This window comes from Passer domesticus, chromosome Z (genome assembly GCF_036417665.1).
Source record: "Passer domesticus isolate bPasDom1 chromosome Z, bPasDom1.hap1, whole genome shotgun sequence".
NCBI classification, from domain to species: domain Eukaryota; kingdom Metazoa; phylum Chordata; class Aves; order Passeriformes; family Passeridae; genus Passer; species Passer domesticus.
The window spans coordinates 80221824-80242710 of record NC_087512.1 but is presented as its reverse complement, the minus strand read 5'-3'; the positions used below and the strand labels follow the sequence as shown (position 1 = coordinate 80242710).

The window sequence follows — 20887 nt, the reverse complement described above, 5'->3', positions numbered from 1 at the left end:
GGTTTAAGCAGTGTTAAACCTCTCTCCCTGCTGCACTCTCCAAAAAGATATTGCTGCTTCTGTGAGGTCTCAGGCTTTGAAGAGAGGGATCAGAAGGTGAATGACAGAATCCTGTATCTGACACTTTGATCCCTGTCTTCCTTCCTGTGTTATTAGAGTGAAATGAACAGAAAGAAACTGTTCTACAGTCAGGGTTTTGGGGTTTTTTAAGAATTGCTGGGCTGAGATAGTCAACCTTTTTTTTTTTTTTTTTTTTTTTTGCTAGTCATAACATTTTATCTGTATCAACTTAAGATGCTTTTCTTAAATCAGTACAAGAGAGGTCAATTATGGTAGAAAATGGAAAAAAAATTTCCATTTTATTTTCAATAAAGTGCAGTGGCTTGCAGAAATCAGTCCAAGCTATCTTAGAAATGAAGAGTGAACTTCCTCTGTTAAGTTTCAGTGTTTTGATTGAGCTTGGAAGACACTTCAGTTAAAGAAACCAAAACAAAACTTGGGACATTCATCATAAGCCAGAAAATAATCTTTAGAAATACTGTCTAACTTTTGTTTAAACAAAAATCCCCAGTGAGAAGTCTACAGACTCTTGATAAGATCTGGCACCATTAAAAGTTCATGGTTTTCTTCTAGTTAAACAAGAAGGTCCTATTTACAAGCAAAAACTAAACAATAAATTTAAACAATCTGCCAATGCCTAGCTTGTGGCTCTTGAAATTCTAAGAGGTGGAATCTGTAAAATGGAAGAAGATTCAGGGTGGACAAGGAAAATGTACCTGTGAGCTCAGGGAATACTGTAGGACATGACTGAGCAGAGCTTTTCCAGCAAACCTGACTTTATTTCAACACAAAGAGCATCAGTCCAGTGTGGCAGGAATGAACACAAGGCTCATTTCTAACACAGAGCACAAAAAGCAAGATAAGGAACCTCCTGTGGCATCAGCTACCTTTAGACAAGCACTTTCTCATACTAAATGTTACAACTTCCAAGCATGGAACATCTAAAAGAAGCTGTTCAGGGAAGCAGACTTGGACAGGGATTTTTTTTTCTATCATTTTTCCCATTTCCCCTATATTTAAGTATTATATTACCTTTGCCATATTGTATTAAATATGTTGTGGCCAAGTTCAACAAATGTAGCACCCTGAGAATTTTCCTTAATGCATAATTGTGGCACTGAGGTAATTTGCTCTTCACACTCACTCATTGGATTACTTAGTGCTTCTTAATGGGGTTAATGTTTTATTTCTCAGTGTTTTATTTCTTGATGTTAAATTTCTTGATGTTTTATTACCATGTCAGCAGGTGAAGAGCAGGTCATAATGCAGACATCCCTTTATTCACTTAAATATGGTAATTCCTTCTTGATAGTCTGAAAATCCTAAATGGAGGAAAAGAAATTTCTGACAAAACACACATCTAATTAGATAGAAAACACTGTGAGGTTCAACTTCTCACACTTGAAACTTATTAATAGATTTCAGAACATATTCTCTCTGGTTGACATCTGAAAGCGCTTGCTTCCTTAGTGTTGTTAAACAGCAATGTCACTAGTAAGCTCTCTCTTGTTTTTTAGACATATATATATACACATATACCCTGCAAGCTTTCTACAAGGTTTTGAATTAAATTTTTCCTGCAGTTGTCATTTTTACAGCATATTCTGATGTGTTTATGGGCATAAACAGTACTGTGTAGGAAATGATAGCTTCTTCAAACTGAAAAAATGAACTGTTTGAATTTATCCTGGTTTCAAGACTAATCAGAAACCACTAGTACTTTCCACAAGTTATATGATCCAGATGTCTTTACTCTTCTAAGACACCAGGAGAAATGAACATAATCCACTTCAAAGAACTGGCTAAAAGTGCAATGTTAATTGACTGCATGAGGCAATCAAAATATTTACTACCTCAGTGCAATCACATTTTCATAATATTTCATTTTAATGACTCTCTCTCTGTAAATAGTAGTTCTTTCTATCATTTCATTACTTCAAGTAATGGGAATGTCTGAAAGGAGAACAATTTACACTCTTATCAAACATTGAACACCCCATTCCTTAGGCAAATGTTTGCCTCCCTTTCCACTTCAGAGTTTATAGGAAAGAGAGCTGTGGGAATTCCGTTTTATGAATGAATGAAAGATTAGGGGAATCCCCTACAACAGCAAACTGTGATCACTTTTGAACTGAAAAGCTGTTTCCCTGTGGCGTAGATGTAAATATTCACTATTGATTCCCACACAAAAAAGAATTATTCTGACTTACTGAAATTATCTCATGCCACTTAGGAATTTTCTTCTCTTTCCTGTGTAGTTTCCAGCATTTCTGGAATCTTGGAGTGATGGGGTTTTTTATTAAAAGCTGTTTCTGTGCTTGAGGATGTCTTTGTGTTCCCCTCTCCTCACACCATTTTAGTGTTTGCTAGTGCAGCTAGTATTAAAGGCTCATTGCAGTTATAAGCTGGTAATTAATTGTGACCTTGAGGAACAAAATTAATGCAGCTGACAGGTGTATTTTCTGTATAGATGGAGATAAAGAGCACCTCTGCCACCCCTAGGGAGAGAGAGACACACAATCAGGGAACAGAAGAGCTCAATTCTGAGCCTGAAACAGGAGATTTCAGGATTCTTTTGCTTTTTGTAGCAAAATGAGTCCCAGAAAGAACTGCTGGAGGGGGAGGAAGGGTTGAGGGAACCTTAAGGGTGGTTTTGGGAACTGGTGACAGGAGTCAAAAAAAAAAAAGAGTTCTAGAACCCTGACCCAAAGGAACAGCCCAAAGAGCTTTAAAACAAATAGCCTCCTGATCCTTTCTATAAGATGAAACAGCTGGAAGATACATAAATCTGATATTTCTATGAATTTTAATAGCCTTTTGAAAATGCTACCGCAGGGCGTTTGCAGGCATAAAAGTAATCTCACGTTCAAGATTACTTTCAAACAATATAAATACCTGCCCAAGAAATTGTGTGTTGTTCCTGACAAGGACCAAAGATTTTTTTTTTTTCATTTTTGATGGGAGACTCTTAAAACTGTCTCAAAATTCAGATGTTGATTTAGTTTTGAGTCATTATTCGTGTGAAAGATTAACGCCGCGCTGAAGAGTTCTGCAAGCTCTTGTTTTTATAGAAAACCTTGGCTCAGCAGAAAACAAATTGGAACCTCAGTGCTCTGAAATCTCCAGTCAATGTGATAAATGTTTGAAATTTATTGACTGTGAATGCATAAGTGCCAGAAGATTGAATTTGGGGGAAATACTAAAAGGACTCCAAAATGAGTGCAGATAAAGGCAGCAGGAATTTTATTTTACACAGGCGTGCACTCATCGGTCACTTGAACTTTCCCCCCATAATATTTCTGATAACCTGAACAAACCTGAAACAACTTGAAGAATCACCTGTAGAAACTGAGGATTCAGTTGTAATGTAATCTACCAACATTGATTTATTTTCAGTATAGTATTTTTTTCTTCTCTTTTTAGAGGACAGTTACCTAGAAAACATTAGAGAAGATAATGAGGAAGGAAAGCAAGAGCAAATAACAGGGTTGGTACCTGATTTAATTATATTTTCAAAGTGCAAATGTAATTTCATAAAATATGACTTATGCATACAAATTGCTGACTTTTTTTTCCCTAAAATATTATTTTCTAAAATTCTATAAATATCTTCTCAGAGAATCACAGAATATTCTGAACTGGAAGGGAACTACCAAGATCATCCAGTTCAACTCCTGGCCCTGACAGGTCTCTTAAGATTAAACAAACCAGAAAGGAATTTCAATAGCAGCAATTTTTTTTCCCTCTAAATTTCTTGAGAAAAATTCAAAGCCCTCACCCTATCCAAAAGATGTCTAACTTATATCTGACTAGAATTTGCATTTCTCCTTTAGTAAGTGTGAACTATAAACTCAAATTCTTTTTGAAGACACAACGTTGTGTTTAACAATAAAATTGCTTATATCTAAATCTCCAGTTTAGTTGCACTCATTCAATGGGTCAGTCATTAGGGCACTGCACAGCTTCTGTATTTTCATTTTCTGTTGGATGATTCATGTCAGGGTTCACAACAGATAGGAACCTTTTTTTAATATATTTTACAACATGGGAAAAAGCTACAGTTAATTCAATTTCAGTTGTGTTGGCTTTACATTGGCTCTAGGAAAGGCAAGACTTTACAAAAAGCCCAATATATGGAACAAAAAGTGGAGCTACAGCATTTCCAAGAAGAAAGAACATTTTGCTCCTGCTTCTGCAAAATGTCATTTTCCACAAGTGCTGCCTCTTGCAATTATTGTCTCTCTGTGCACAGAAACAAAGAGTACCAAAAGGCTTTATGAAAGTATTGCATTGAAAAACATAATCTGTGTATTCCCTGTGGGTTGCAAATGGCAGTGCCTTGAGGTGCCCCTTTTTGAAATACATTTTAAAATGTCTTCTAAACCCCCTCATGTTTATCTATATTTGAGATGAACTCATACAACACATCAACAATCTTATTTATTCACATTGTAAATAAATCAGTATCTGCAGAGGACACTGCTATATAAGCAAATTGAACTGTGTGCTTCGCATCTGAAATTGCTATGGAGAGATGATCAGTGAGAAAAACAGGAATTTTATAGGTGTGCTACGCTCTAAACTTTTTGCCTCATCAATGTTTTTTAAAGTGAATTATACCCTTTAAACTCTGACACTGCCCAGCTCTGGGTGTTCTTGAACTTCCACAGACCATCCCAGAATTGTGGAATCAGTTCTGCCTCTTGTTCTGAAATGAAAAAACAAATGTGTTCAGCAGGTTGAGGGGATTTTCTGGAGTGAGTCTGGTGGAGTGTTTGCTCTATGTTTTACTCTCTGAAGAATCAAATAGAGCAGCTCTCTGTGAATTCTATATTGTCTTTTATTCCCTTTGAAAACTTTAGAGATCCTGTACATTTTCCTCCTGCTAACTGTGAAATAAAAATCAATATTGTTAATATTGTCGAATGAATACTTTTGGATATGTTTGAAACCAGAATGAGGGCATGAAAAATCTGATCTTTTAACCACCGCCCCTTGCCTAAGGAATACTCCAAAATAATGTATTGCTTCCCCTGCTGGGCATGCTGTCATGTTTTCAAAGCACATGGGATTATGCAGAACTTTTCATGTTTAAATCTCTGTTTTGGTGTAGGCTGGACTAAAACTCTGAGATACTTCTTTGTAAGTCTAATAGTTTCTTAAATAGATTTTCAAATATTGCATTTCTGTATTTTTTTTTCTTTTTTAGTACTCAGAATGGCTGTGAAGAGATCAATGAATCAACATCACAATTTATATATTAGGAGGTCATTCAATTAAAAAAACCCCAAAGTAATCTGTAGAAGAGCTTTACATCTGTGAGTATTAATACTGTGAAAAAATATATCTACTTGCAGAGGCAAAATAGACTTTGATTTCATTATATACTGGAAGATGACCTAGAAGTGAAATAAATGGAATTGTATGACTTAGTAGGTGCCAAACATTTTAAGAAATATAAAGCCTGCAGGGGGATATTTACAGAAAAGTTCTAGGAGCATTTGAAGTTCTAGTAAAAACTGAATTTGAAGATGGTTTCTGCTCTCAAGTGTAAAAATGCTTTTTAACATGGTGATATAGGGGGTTCTGTGTATAATAATAACAACAACAACAGCAACAACAATAATAATGACAACAACAACAACAAAAACTTTGGTGAATAGAGGTGTAAAACCAAATCTACATAAGGAAGTCAAAGACGTATATCCTGTTCTGCTTTTACTTACACAGACTCTTAAAAACAATCATTAAAAAGTAATTTAAAAGATCAGAATCAGACTTGCAGGTTCTAGTTAGAAATTGAGACATTAAGACTTCCATTCACTCACTACTGATGTCTCGGTACAGACATCATTAATTAGGGGATTTTTGCTAATTTTTGATAGTGAGAGTGTAACTGTGTGAATGCTGACTTGTGTCCCCATTTCAGACACTGCATTGTTTCTTTTAATTCAGATTTATCAGGGTATTCATTCAGAAAATCCTGTATTTCACCACTCCAAGGCATTGAAGAAGCTCTGCCAAGGAACCTCAGTGGTCATTTGGGGAAACTGAGGCACACCTGAGCAGGGTAGAGAGCTGGTGGAGGGATGGTTTCTGCCTGAAAAGAGTGCAGCCAGCCACAAGCACACCAAATAAACAGTGTTTTTAATCCTCTGGATTTTGATAGTGAGAAGATAAAATTAATTTCTTTGGTTTGGAAATGTATCAGGAGCTGATTAACTAAACAGTAAGACTCCTTTGCTCCCCACTGCTGCCTTCCTAAAATAAAAAATGTCTCACTGGGAGACATGGGGGAATGTGAGAATTATCCACACAGGTATCAAAGGCTTTCCTAAAATATCAGCTTTGCTTTAATTCAATGGGGAAAGATTCTAAGATTCTGTAATAAAATTAGACCAAAAAAACCAAGCAAACAAACAAAAAAAACCCCAACAACAACAACATCGACAAAAACCCAAACCAGACCAAACCAAACAAACAAAAAACCAAATAAAACTACCAAAAAACCCCTGAAACAAACAAAACCACCAAAATGCACATGGAAATTGCTTGTTTAAAATGACTTGCTGGTTAATATTTTTGAACCTATCCTAGTATTGCAATAGAATGTTTTGTTTTCCTTCTCACAGGTTCTCAAGGGTGACAACCTGACAACTGGAGAGAAACTGGGGAGGTTTTCCACCTCAGGAAAGATGCATGTGATATATTAACTTCAGAAACAGCTCCAAAAATGGATGAATTTCAATTTTTACCACACTTGAGACATAACTTAAGCCTCAAATCTGTGAGGACATCTCAAGTACAGCACCAAGAAGCTGCATAAAAACTGAGGGCCAGCATCATCTGTGCAGGTCCAGTTCTCACCATGCCCAGCTCTGCACCTAAGGGCTACTACAGGGATTTTTAAAGATGTCAACTGCTTCTTTTCCCTTTGTCATACCCAGGGTCAGGAAAGAGGAGTGTCTGTGTGTATTTGGAGGAAAGGGACCTTGCACTTAGGGAAGAGAAAGATCAGCAGGAGGACAGCGATACTGGCATGGTTAGAGATGAACACCATAGATGTTCCCCCCCTCCAAGTGAACAGATGGGACCACAATGGTCAGTAAGAGCATCACTTAAAAGACATAATTTGCAAGCTGACCCAAAAGTTGAATTTTTCTTCTTGTCATTCAAAATTTACCTTTATATCCATGGATTTTTCTAGTGCTACACAAGCCTTTTAATTTCTTTTTTTTTTTTTTTTCATATAACAAAAGTCTGCACTAGTGCTGAATTTATCAAGACTGATGGATATTTTTTCTTGAGGGAATTCCATGTGTATCAAACTGGCATAAATCCAAAGTGGTAACTTCTGTAATTGCCTTCTTTTTTTTGCAGCAAAAAGAGGACTTTTAACTTTCAATTTGTGGTTAAGATCCAGAATATTTCAGTCTGTAAACTAGTTCCTCCTTCAGAAATATATTTTAAACAACTTTATGGATACCCTCAGACAAGAAACTAAGCCAAGCTAACCTGAGCTGCTTTTGGTTACAGATGTTTTTCAGTTTGAATACAGAGAGAAAACCCATCTAAATTTAAAAAAAAAAAACAAAAAACAAAACCCAAAACACAGACAAAACAAAAAACCCAAACAAACAAACAAGCAATCACAAAAAAAACAAAAAACCAACCAAAAAAACCCCAAAAAACAACAACAAAGGAAAAAAACCCACCATGTTGCACTCATAACTTCTATTAATCTTTATTTATAAAGAAATCAGGGCAGATGCAACCTGTGGATGTGGATGGTGCAGGAAATATTAATCATATATTCTTATGGGAAGGTGTGGGATTCCCATTGCTTTGTTTTCAAATTTAGCCTGCAGACACTGATTTGAATCTTTGATCTACATATTGTTTTTCTCTTCCTGCCCACCTGAGACAGTTTGCTTACCCAGCTTGGATTGGATAAACCAGTCAGGGTGTACAAGCTTTTAAAAGCAAGGATTTTTAAATTTCCCCCTGAGTTTAAAAAAAAAGTTTTCATGACAACTCATCAGAAAGCATTTGATGAAACTAAAAGGTATTTCAAAGCTTGTTTGGTCAGTTCTGCTTCTGGCCTATGTCCCCCACAGTTTTGGGTGACCTTTCTAAAAACTCTGACAGCCAAAATTCAGTTCAAAGAGTGAACTGGTGCTGCAGTTTGACATCTCTTGCTGCAGCTGGAACACAAAATACAAAATACAATCCCTGTCTACATGGCACTTGAGAGCACACTGCAATGTGACTACACGTGAATATGAATACCAATTTCTGCCCATATTGTGAACCAAATTTTGCCATCTGGTGCAGCTATACCACTCTACTGAATAGGGGAGAGAGTCTGTATGTCAGACAAAAGAAGGAGCACTAATTAATATTCATTAACACTCACTGCTTCTTCTCCTGCATGTTGTTTGCAAATGGATTGTGAAATTCACCACTAAGAGTTGCTCACAAATATTCATTAATTTCTATGTGAAATTTTCTCTTTCATGTCTAGTGCACAAAGATGTTGCTATAAATATTCATAATTCAGGATGTGTTGACTGGTTACATAAGTCATATGATGTTACTTCTGCTTTCTTCTGGTTAATTTATGTAAATAGCAAGTACAAGACGACTGGCAAATTTTAAATGTTAAAACTAAATGTGGAGCTCAGGGATAGCATGTGGGAAATAGGTTTTTTTCTTGCAAACATGTATTGAAAGAGATAGAACAGAATTTTCAAGAGCATACATGTAATTTGGAGTACACTTCTAGGAATATCAATAGTCTATGTCTCAAGTATCCTATGGGACTTTGAAAACCAATTTGAATATTTATGGGAGGGGATATATAGTACCTGAATTTGAAAGCAAGCTTCTGATTATTTTTTCCCCCCCTGAAAAATACATCTGGAAAAAAGGCTGTGGTTAAAATTGAAGAAAAGTGGAAAGCTGTAGACACAGTTATAACTGTAGGGAAATTATTGGGGTAAATGTGGTATTCTCCAGATGGAATGTGGTGGGTTTTGGTAGCTGACAAACCACATATAAGCTGTCAGCCAAGGGAGGTAAAAGGAGGCACCAAGCATGGAAAAAACCTCTCTTCAGAGGTAACACTGACATGGACACCCTTCTCAAAGTTACTTCAGATATAATACTGACCTGGATCTCTGTCCCAAAATCACCTCCACCCCAAAATCACCCAGATGTAATGCTGACATGGATCTCTATCCCAAAATCACCCCAGATTTAATGCTGATGTGAACACCCACCCTAAAGTTACTTGACTGCAAGGTACAACCACCCCTCACTGATCATGATGCACAACTAGAGTCACTTGAGCTCCACTTAAATGTGAAAAAAACCCACATAAAAGCAAGAGACTGCTGGGACTTCTCCCCCCTTGAGAAGGGGGAGAAGTCCCAGCAGAGCTTCTGGGTTCAGTGGGCAAAATCTCAAATCTCAACCTGACCAAAACTACTACAGAACCACAGTGTAATCCCATTAAAGTTTGTCTCAAAGTGGCTCTTCCTGAGGATTAGAGCTGTCTGCCTGCTGCTCTGAACACATTTTTGCAGACAGATTCTATCACCAGCAATCCTCAAACCTTAACCTGCCATGATTTTTTATTAAGAAAGAGTGTTTTTCCATAAGCTGTCAGGGTCAGTCCTTCCCAGGCACTCTGGCAGTGGGGAACCCACTCCAATACAGGACCTCAGAAAGGTCTCTCTGTACTCTTCTAAAATAAATACAAAATAATCTCTTTAAGAAATCCAGCAAAGGCATTCAAATTCTCCATGTGCTTCCTTTAAATATTAGGGCTGAAAGCATCTGTCAGGAGAATAAAGATGTGCATATGGGTAAAGAAGAACACAGCACAGGTCTTCCCCATCCCAGGTAAGGACACCAACCTGTAGGAGGATACCAGGTAAAAGGAAGGTGAATAATTCAAGTTTTTACATTCTCTTCAATGTCCTTGAAGAAACCTTTAGTTTCAGGCACTTTCAGTCAGATTTTATTCTCATACTTTTAAAATCCATACTCCATGAAGCTTGGTTTGTTTTGGTGATGTTGGATTTTTGGTTTAGGTTTTGTGTTTTGTTTGTCTGCTTGCTTTGTTGTTGTTGTTGTTGTTGTTTTGTATTTTGCCTTTTTTTTTTTTTTTTGTGTCCAGTTCATTCATGTGATGCTCAAAAAATTTAAACCTTCTTAAATCTTTGGTTTTATCCTTCCAGATATTGACTTCTCTATTTACTGCATTGTGTAAGTTTTGGCAAAAATTTTGGCTCATGATAATTTCTCTTAGAGGATTATTACTACTTTTTAAAGCAAGCAACAACAACAAAAAAAACCCCAAAACATTTTCACATCACAAGTTATGACAGGTTTGGAAGTTATGATTCCTTTAGTTCTTCTGTATAGCTGCCAAGGTTGTTTTATTTTTGTTCTTGTCTTATTAGTTTTAGAATATTTTTATTATTGTTGTTATTATTATTATTACTATTTAAGATTACATTCCTGTTTTGAGATGACAGGTATCTGTAATCTATGTATTATTTCCCCCCTAGAGAGGCTATATAGGGCCCAGCCCACAACTTCTAGAAATAATTATGCAGAAGTACAAAGAGCGAGTGCAGAAACACATTTCTGATTGCTGCAATGGACAGGAATAGAAATATTCTTATATGCTTTGTATTCTTTATATAATTTCACTGTGAAAATAATATCTCTGGCTTGTAAAGCAATATCTAAAAGGAAACTTGTGGCAACAGAAGAAAAACAACAAAACCAAGGTGTTATGTGTTGAGATCACCAATCATCTGAAGATATTTATAAAGATAAAATCACAAGAATCAGGCAATATTTGGACAAGTGATTTTTAAAATTGCATTTGAATTTCTTGAATCTTTTCCCAACAATTAATGATGCTACCTAAGCTACATATTGTCGGTCCACTAACATATTTCCACACATATTTAAATATTTTCAATAAGAAAATGCACTAATATGCTGTTAGAAGAGTGTAGGGATCACTCTGAACAACTTATTCAATATCACTTGATGCTATGAAAGTTGGTTGTTTCATATAAGCAACTTGAAAGTTGGTTATTCCGTGCTCCAATAAAAATGACTGAAACTCAGAAAAGTATGTGAGGATTGATAGACTTATTTTTGCAAAATGTTGAGGTGGGAAGAAAATTTCACAGTGTATAAATTGTTAGTAGTAGCTCTGTATACCATAATAATGACAGAATGCTATTTGTTAAAAAAACAAACAAACAAACAAAACAAAATAAAAAAACCCCAACAACAACAAAAACAAAAAACCACCACCAAACCAAAACCAAAAAACAACCAAAGCAAAGTATTTTGAAATGTGGAAAGTGGAAGTGGGAATACTCAGGTTTTAGTAGGTACTATTTGTAGGAATATTAATGCAGGAAAAAAATACGGGGGGTAATCAAAGGCTGTGAAATGTCATTGATAAATTCAGGTGTCAGTGTTCCAGACCAAGCTTGTGAAGCTCAGCTAAAACAGATAAAAGACAAATTTAGTATTTGTTTTACCTTTGCTTATTTTACCTTGTGCTCATATTTTGTCACTGAGACTCTGAGAATTTCCCATCTGACCTAAGTATCAAAGCCTTGTCATCCCACCTGCAAAGACAAGAACAATATTTCTCAGCCTCTAGTTTTAAGTAAGTCCAAATGTTTTGGGGTTTTTTTTGTTTGGTTTTTGTTTCTGTTTGTTTGGGGTTTTTTGTTGTTGTTGTTTGTTTGGGGTTTTGGGGGTTTTTGGTTTTTGGTTTTTTTAATTTGTTTTGTTTAGTTCTGTTTGGTCTTTTTAAGTTTTATGCTGACAAGACTTTTCTGCTAATTGCTCCTTTCTATCAATATGATTATATTTTTAATTTGATGGGGTTTTTTTAAATAAATTTCCATGCATGAATACATATTAATGATCATATTACTGGGCTGGTTACAGTTTTACAAATAGCCCCAAATTAGAGCACAATGCTTGAGTAGTACTATGATAAGATTAATTCATAGTAAACACAATAAATGCTTGTTTGTCTTTCTGAAATTCTTTTTAATTTTGTTTTTGTATCCCTTTTTTCCTTGTTTCTTTTCCCAATGCAAACTGTAAGTCAAGCTACATGAAATGTTTGAATGTATGTTGAAAGAAAAATGGTACTGTTATTCCAGTGGAAATGTCCACCTTTGTCAGCAAATCAAAGAGATGAAGTAATGACTTTAAATTCTCAAACATTGCCTTGAAAAAATAGTAATAGGCTTAAGTTATAGAAAGAAATAATTTTGATTAAAAAATCAGTATGCCAGAAAACTTGCATGAACAAAGACACATACAATAATTAAAATTGTAAATTTATCAGATAAATAAAGAAATTAATTTTGGTGCAGAACTCAAAAGGTCATTGAGTTTATTTTGAGACAGAACTGTATGCCCTTATGGCATTCTTAGTAGATATATGACTAGACAGGAAATTATTTTTATTTCTTCTAAGGATGGCCACCATAAAATTTATTGTGTTAATTATGGAGAACATTGAAGAAATAATGGGGTTTTTTTCTATTTATTTGTTTAAAGAAAAATAGAAAATTCAGATGAGGAAATTCTTTCTTTTTCAGGAGAAACATTTTCCACTAGGACATTGAAGCAAACACAAGAACGGTAGGTTTTTTGCATTTCTTGAGTGACGTGCTCTGAAACAGAAAGGAAAAGGTAAATGGAGAATAGTTTTGTTCATAATTTGCTGAAGTGCCAATAACCTTTATTCCACCTTAATATCTTGCTCCACAGAGGGAGCACAACTTTGAGGACAGCAAAGAGAATTAAGAGCCAGATGCTCCTATGGCTCATGAAATTACCTGGTTCAATAAAGATTTAAAGAAATGCAAATAAACACTAAAGTTATAAGGACAACAAAACAAACTTTTTACATCTACAGCCAAACTATAAATATGGTTTAGATATTTGCGACAATTTATTAATTCAATTGTTCTCTCAGAGCAGGAACCCTCTCTGCCTGTGTGAGTTTTATTTCTGAAATCAGAAATATGCTGGTGGAATAAATGTTTTTTACATTTTACATCACATTACATCCAGACTGCAGGTTTTGATTTTGAAGTTGCAAAACTTCATTTACTGGTAGTTGCCAGTAAATAAGAGAATATCTCAATCTCTGTAGCAGAAACCAATAAAGGTTTTGTACATGTGCTGTGTTTGTTTCTTTGTTCCATGGAATATTTTTTTATTTGTTGCATTGTTTCTAAGGATCCCTACATATGAAAGTCTGTGGTATAATTGTGTTAATTGTCAGAGATTTCAGATTATAATTAGTTTATCTTAGCTGTTAAAAATTCCTTTTTTATATAAGCAATGTAAGAATAATGAATTTGTGGCATGTGTGTCTCTCTTTTGTTTGCAAAATACTGCACCCTTTTTGTCAATAGTATTTTTAATACAAGTGTTGCAGTAGCAATTATATAGATGTATCTGGCATCTTTATGAGTGAGAGTAAGAGTTCTTGAGAGTTTTAGGTACTCTGATATTGTTGCAAAATTTATAGTATTTATAGTTTTTTTACCTGATGATAAAGAGACAAGAAAATGCTAAGAGACCAGTCATGGTAATAACAAGGAAAATTCTAGAGTAAAAATTTCAATCAGACTCTGATTATCAGATCACCGAATCAGAAAATCAAGGGCGGGCAGGCTCTGCAGAGGGACCAGGACAGGCCGGAGCATGGCCGAGGCCAGCGGTGTGAGGGCCAACAAGGCCAAGTGCCAGGTCTTGCCTTGTGTCACACCAACTCCCTGAATTCCAGGGTGGGACACAGGGGCTGGGAAGCTGGGACAGAGCCCAGGGGTGCCCAGGCGGCCAAGAGCCGATGGCCCCTGGGCTGTGCCAGCCGTGGGTGGCAGCGGGAGCGGGGCAGTGCCCGGCCCTGTGCTGGCCCTGCTGAGGCCACAGCTCCAGTGCTGGGTCACCTCTGGGCCCTCACACGGGGAATGGAGGGGCTGGAGCGGGGCCAGGGAAGGGAACGGAGCTGGGAAGGGAATGGAGCCCCAGGAGAGGCTGAGGGAGCTGGGAAGGGAATGGAGCCCCAGGAGAGGCTGAGGGAGCTGGGAAGGGGCTGAGCCTGGAGCAAAGGAGGCTCAGGGGGCCCTTGTGGCTCTGCACAGCTCCTGCCAGGAGGGGACAGCCGGGGGGTCGGGCTGTGCTCCCAGGAACAGGGACAGGAGCAGAGGGAACGGCCTCAGGCTGGGCCAGGGCAGGCTCAGGGTGGGCACAGCAGGAATTTCCCCATGGAAAGGGGGCTCAGGAACTGCCCTGGCACTGCCCAGGGGGGTCTGGAGTGCCCATCCCTGGAGGTGTCACCTGGCAGTGGCACTCAGAGCCCTGGGCTGGGGACAAGGTGGGGATGGGGCCCAGCTGGCACTCCATGGGCAGGGAGGGCTTTTCCAACCTGAATAAATTATTCTGTTTATCTGGATTTCTGTTGATATCTATATCAGCAAATATATATATAAACTGTGTCTAGTTATATCTGTCTATATCTATATCTATATCTATATCTATACCTATATCTATCCAAATATATATCACCTGCATATATATATCTATATCCATCTATGACAGTATTTATCTATATATCCATATTTCTCTCTGTATATACATATCTCTATCTATATTTGTATCTGTCTGTCTGTGTAATATCCCTCTGACTTCCTCTCTGTATAATCTGTATCGATATCTATAACGGCATTTCTGATTCTGATTTTATTATATGTCCGTATGACATGACATGGCAGCTGTATAAATTATATAATAATGTAATAATAAAAATATAAAATTATGTAACATATATACTTTTTCTCCAGACTTGTCTCCAAATCTCTGGAAGAGTTCATTATTTATCTGTGTGCCACACAACTGGCCCTTCACCAGCTGCAAAGCCCAGCCATGGCTCATGTCTCTGGATTCTGCCTCATTTACTAGATTTAGGTGTATATTTTTATCAGTTACACAAACCTAACTGTATATCATAACCTGGATGTTACGACTTGCAATAACTGCAATTTTCCTATATATTTCTTTACAATCTTTGGTCCTGCTGCCACAATTTGGTATTAATAAACAAGGAATACTTAATATTATTTATTGAAAACACATTTGTCTGTTTTGCTACTAAAAGTGGGTTGGCACCATGCTCAGTGGGAATTTTCTGTGCCCTATCCAAGATGAAATAGGCACAGCCTTGAAAATGACATTTTTTTGGGGGGAATTCCTTTAATATGTAAGAACTTTCTCAAAAATTTGTGGTAAAATGTCTCTTTCATCAGTACTGCTTAGAGACAAGATGTTTTGCACTATGGTAGGACTGTCAGCAGAAATTTTAGAAATAAAACGTGAATCAAATTACTTTTGTTGTGATTTTGTAGGGGGATGAATGAGTGACAGCAATCAGACTGTGGGAAATATTCTGGAAAACATTCTGCATCCTCAAACTCATGGAAAACTTTCTCTTGAAGAAAAAACAAAACAAAACAAAAAGACAAAAACAAAGAAACAAAAACCCAACAAAAAACCCCCACAAAAAACAAAAAGCAAAAACGACAAAAAATCGACAGCAAAAAAAAACGCAAAAAACAAATAATAAACTCCCCAAACACAAAAAAAAAAACAAAATCCCCCAAAAATAAACCCAAAACCAAACAAAAAGTTCTCCACAAACCAAAACAAAAAAAAACACAATGAAAACAAACAAAAACCACCCAAAGCAAGATGAACAAAAACCAGAAAAAACCAAAACAAACAAAAAACTAGCCCCACACATAAACCTCAAAACAAAAAAAAACCGCACAAAAATATAAAACCAAACCAGAAAACCAAGCCAAAACTAAAAAAAGCCCACAAAAAAGCCCCCCAAACCCCAGAAAAGTCTCACAAAAAACCAAAAAAAAAAACAAAACCAAAACCAAAACAAAAACAAAAGAAAATTGATCTCCAGAAAGCTGCTTTTGAACTGAGAAGGTTTCTGAATAATAAGGAAAATGTATATAGTACTCCTGGTTTTGTTTTTTAGAACTTTTAACAGTACCTTAAGCAAAGTAAACCTGTAAAAATATCTGTTTTATTTACTTCTTATGATTAACGTGTAGCCCTTATCTGTACCCAAGGAATCAAACAGTGAAATAAAACAGAAGATGGTCTTGTGAAAGCACTGTACTTCACTGAGTAATGCTAAGGCAGATTGTAATGAGAAAACATCACATTTATAGCAGAATTTACTTGGCTAGTCTGGTAAATTAATTTCTACATGAAAGAGTCCCTTAAAACACTCCCTCCAGAAGACTTTGAATCCCTTCACTCCAACTGCAGGGCCCCCTTCTATCAACACCCACACAATTTTCTGGAGCACCTTAACAATGCCAGTCAGTGAGGCAGATGGCTCAAGCTGGAGAGTTTGCATTTCTGGAAAAAACATAATTTGTCAGAAAATATACTGAAATAGTACATATGTATATGTACTGTATATATATATACCTGACCTTTGAAATAAATTCTGGTTTCCTAGAAGGATGAATGTGCCAGCTTGCAATCACTCCTGACTGTTCCTGGCTCTACATTGACCTCCAGGGTTTTTAAAGTATTTTTCCTTTCCCAATCCAACTGCTGCAGCTCCAGAGTTCCACACATTGTGTTGTGTCCCAATGAGGTGAAATGATTCAGCCACAAGTTTCACCCCAAATCTTAAGAATTTTGTGTTTTCCACTGCTGAAATTCTTCTTACTTAATTATTTGGGATGATTATCTGCCTGCTACATCTTATTCCTCAATAGAAATAATGTTGCTGTACTCCCACATAAATTTGCTCTTTGTCAGTAAAATATTACAAGAATAAAAAAAAAGGGGGGGGAAAAAAATCCAAAACTTGAAAAAACACATGATTTCTGTTATTGAAAGAAATCTTCTTCCCCCTGTGCTGACACTTTGATTTCCTGAACTCCCTCCAGCTTTATTCAGACAATGTTTCAGAGAAAAAGCCAGAACCTCAGATCTTTTATTTCACCTTTGGGTGCCAGACCTTAATAGATGTGCACCTCTGATAATCACATCAGGCACTCTGTTAAACTGTAAACCAACATTTCACCGACCAGAGTTTGACCAGAAGCTGAGCAGCCTTTGTTCCCAACACCCTGACTAATGGGTCTGGGCCTTGCAAAATATAACTTGGTATTTCTTTGATTACTCTTTTCAAATGCTGGTGCTTCACCAGAAACTTTCTGGATAAAAAATGTGAGATGATAAGGTCAAATTTAATCCTGATTTGCACATTAATTAACCCAAGCAGAAGCTCTTAGACCAATTCATCAGGGTCAATTACTTGAAGAAGTTGAACTAGCTTTTTTTTTTCCTCCCCACAAATTTGAATGTTGCTCTTAGGAATTAGTGATAGCTTAAAACTCTAGAGATATTCCAGAACTGAAAATAAGAGTCGGAAAATAGTATTGGGTTTATTGTTTACATTATCATATTTATTAGTAATAACAATGGAGTGTGGGCTCTCACCAGAATTCCTTATATGAAAAATATCTGAACCTTTGTCAGCAGCAAGTATTTGGTGTACCACCTTATTTTTGAACTTTTTAATTTTAATTTAAAAAAAAAATTAATGGCTTTTAGATGTTATTTTTTTTTTTGGTTGCAATTTTTTTAGTTTAAAAGCATCCATCTCACAAGATGAAGGTTTGGTGGTTTTTTTTTGTTTTGTTTTTTTTTTTTAATCATCACTGCATAAATATCCACATCCCAAATTTTAAATCTAGAAGTGAAAGACTCTCTTTCAGGAAGGCAAAAAAAGCAAAATAATGTAAACCTCTCATCAGTACTGTGGGGACTGAACACTCTCTAATTGTTTTTATATACTCAGTAACAAATATTCACAACACTTATTCTCTGCTACTTCTCATTACCAAGTAAGATGAATGTAAAACCAAAAACCTGTTCCCACCACAGGCTGAACTATCTCTCCATGACTAAATTTACAACTCATGTTAAATCCTTCAGCTGCAGAAAAAAAGAAAATCCTCTTTTTTTTATTTTATACCAGTGCTTTCTTCCATTTTACCTCAAGGTATTCAGTAGGAAAACAACATAATGTACTTTAAAAATTAATTATGATGTATCAAGACCCTTGAGAGCTACTGCTGTTCATGGCTTATTTCACCTAATCTGTTCAGTTTATAGCATTTAATTTGTTCATCTTTAGGCTTATTTATTCAATTTAATATTTAGAATTGAAGCCTGTACCTGATGAAAAGTAGTTGACTCAAATTCTCAGTATGAAGAAATTGCTGAAACATATTATTGTGGCTGTTTCATAGATATTGAAGTCAACTCAGTCAAGGGCTCGATTCCTTGTAATATTTATGACTCTGGGGAACTCTTGTATCTACATTTCCTATAACTGTGCTTTGCTGAAAGTAAAAAGTTATAAAGTTACATGTAAGGAGATGCTTTTAGCTATGATATTGCAGTATAAATTATCACATAATGCTACACTGAATTAGACTTTTTTAAAACAGGACAGTTCCATCGGTAGAAGAGGAAATGTGTGATTTGCCAGAAAATGGTAAAAACAGTTCTTTCACTGCCTGAAAAGGGATAAAAAAGACACTGAGAATATTCTAGATAGCAGTAAGGTATTGATTCAGGGGAAGGTAATACCCTAAAAGTATTTTTTGGTAAAGATTATTAATGTAATATCATTACTAGTGCATTACACAGTAGTGCATTACACTAGTTACATTTCACAGATTTCTGAATCATTTTATCTTGTAGAAACCAGTCTTTATCACCTTTTTGCAGGTTAAGGCAGCATAAATTTCCCAGTACTTCAGTATCATTTTTTCTACCAGGCATTTTCCAAACAAAAAACCCCAAACCGACAAACAAACAAAAAAAAAAAACCAAGAAACCAAAACAAACAAACAAAAAGCCAAACAAACAAAAACCAAAAAACCCCTAAAAAATCAAAACTAACCAACCAAAAAAACCCAAAGCAAAACAACAACAAATAAATATAATTATATAAAAAAAAGGGCAAGAACAACAAAAAGCCCCACTCTTCAGCCCATTAGGTATAGTTAAAATTATTTGCAATTATCTCCACGGTAGGATGTTAATGTAGTTGCATTTTCTGTTCACGTCAGAGCTTTTACCAGGTGAGGAGACCAGGGGAATTCTGTTGCTTTACACATTCTCTGGTGATCAGGGGTGCTCTACACATCTCTGCCATTTCCAGCACTCACAAATACAGGATGGTGCCTGAAACCCCTTTTCAAGCTCAGCTACTTGCAGATTCACAGCTAACCTATGGGGAAACTATAGAATGTATTAACCAATTAAACTCAGAATTATGAAGAGGTCAAAGTGATACAAAGCTGACGTGGCCAGTCAAGGGTGGCCCTATCTGCAGATAAGAAAAGGGAGAATTAAAAAAAGATTCAATCGCATTTGGGTTCAGCTGAAAAGGAATCATCTTGTTAAACTTTGTCAATTTTGTAGAGGGGCTTCCTGTGGCTACTGGATCTCGAAGAAAGCATTTTAGATGGGATCAAAATGTGCATTTCTAGTGAAATCTTGTGAAATTCACATTGATTCAAATGTCTCCAGTTTTTCTGGTCTGCACAGAGGCATTTTTCTCTCAGCTGGATAATTTTAACTTTATGGGCAATAATTACAGAGGAGGAAATGCCTCATTTAGCAGATACCACGTTACAGGTACCAGAATTTTTGGGGCCATGCAAGAATGGCCATGTGGCAGAGAAAGTTAATTCCTGCTTCACCAACACCAGATCATCACTTTGTAAAGATATTTAACTGGTGTTTAGTAGAATTTCAGAAATATTTCATTAAAGCACGATTTTGCCTCTTTTAAATTTTGCAGCCAGGCTGGTTTACAGCTCTCAGCTGGGACATTTTTTTCCTATGGGTTCAGCAAAAGAAAAGTTTGTTCTTTGTTGTACTACCGCGAATCTTACAGAGTCAACTTTAGTGCTGTGAATCTCTCCTTCAGTTTGAGTAAGAAATCTATCTTGCATAGGGAGAAATATATTTGTATCCTGCTCTGATTGGTTCAGCATCTTGGCTGGCTGACAATTCTCTCTATTGTGACATGTTAGGATGTTGTTCCAAAAATTCACTGAGGAGATGCATGAGATGAGAAAATAAATCCATCAGAGCTTGTTGTCATTCCTAAAAATCCTAACATTCTTGAATAATCCTGTGTTCCAGATTAAAACTATTATTTTTATCTTAGTTTATCATTCTTTTACAGGAATTATGTTTAGTACAGCCTCAGGATGGCCCATGGGTTTCCAATTTGCTGGAAAATCAAGGGTGTAGAATTCTAGATATTCAGACACTGTCCATGCTCACTCTTCCTTAAATTCTAGTTATTAATCTGTTTTGTAACTATAGCCTAGATCACTGTGTGTATTGCCAAATTCACTCACCTTTGCCACACCTGCAGCCTTTGAGAGTCACTCAGTGCATGCTCTAGGCCCTTCACATGTAGCAGCTGCTACCACAGTTAAATTAAATATATCTCCCGTATTTTCATCCCAGATTTGGTGTTTCATTTTCATATCCTGCCTCTCAATCAAAAAAAGAAAATGTAGACCTCTGAAACTACTGATGATAATTGTAGACAATATTGTAAAACTGTTTAAATCTTTGTAAATTTACAAAATAATTGAAAACTGGTGCTTTATCTTGATATTACTTT

At 36.2% G+C, this 20887-nt stretch overlaps 1 long non-coding RNA gene across 4 annotated transcripts; it reads right to left on the bottom strand.

Moving 5' to 3' along the window:
- Window positions 1-257: 257 nt before the first annotated feature.
- Window positions 258-20305, bottom strand: LOC135290669 (uncharacterized). Of its 4 annotated transcripts, none has more exons than XR_010353438.1 (8): window positions 20142-20305; window positions 19320-19482; window positions 18409-18575; window positions 11637-11726; window positions 4681-4768; window positions 3378-3494; window positions 2271-2558; window positions 258-1382 (listed from the first exon to the last, which is right to left on the bottom strand). It is a non-coding gene; the product is annotated as an uncharacterized LOC135290669 (long non-coding RNA). The 4 variants fall into 4 exon arrangements; XR_010353436.1 differs by having other exon boundaries at window positions 11652-11726; XR_010353435.1 differs by lacking the exons at window positions 18409-18575; window positions 19320-19482; window positions 20142-20305 and adding an exon at window positions 13679-13869 and having other exon boundaries at window positions 11652-11726.
- Between the last annotated feature and the right edge of the window lie 582 nt (window positions 20306-20887).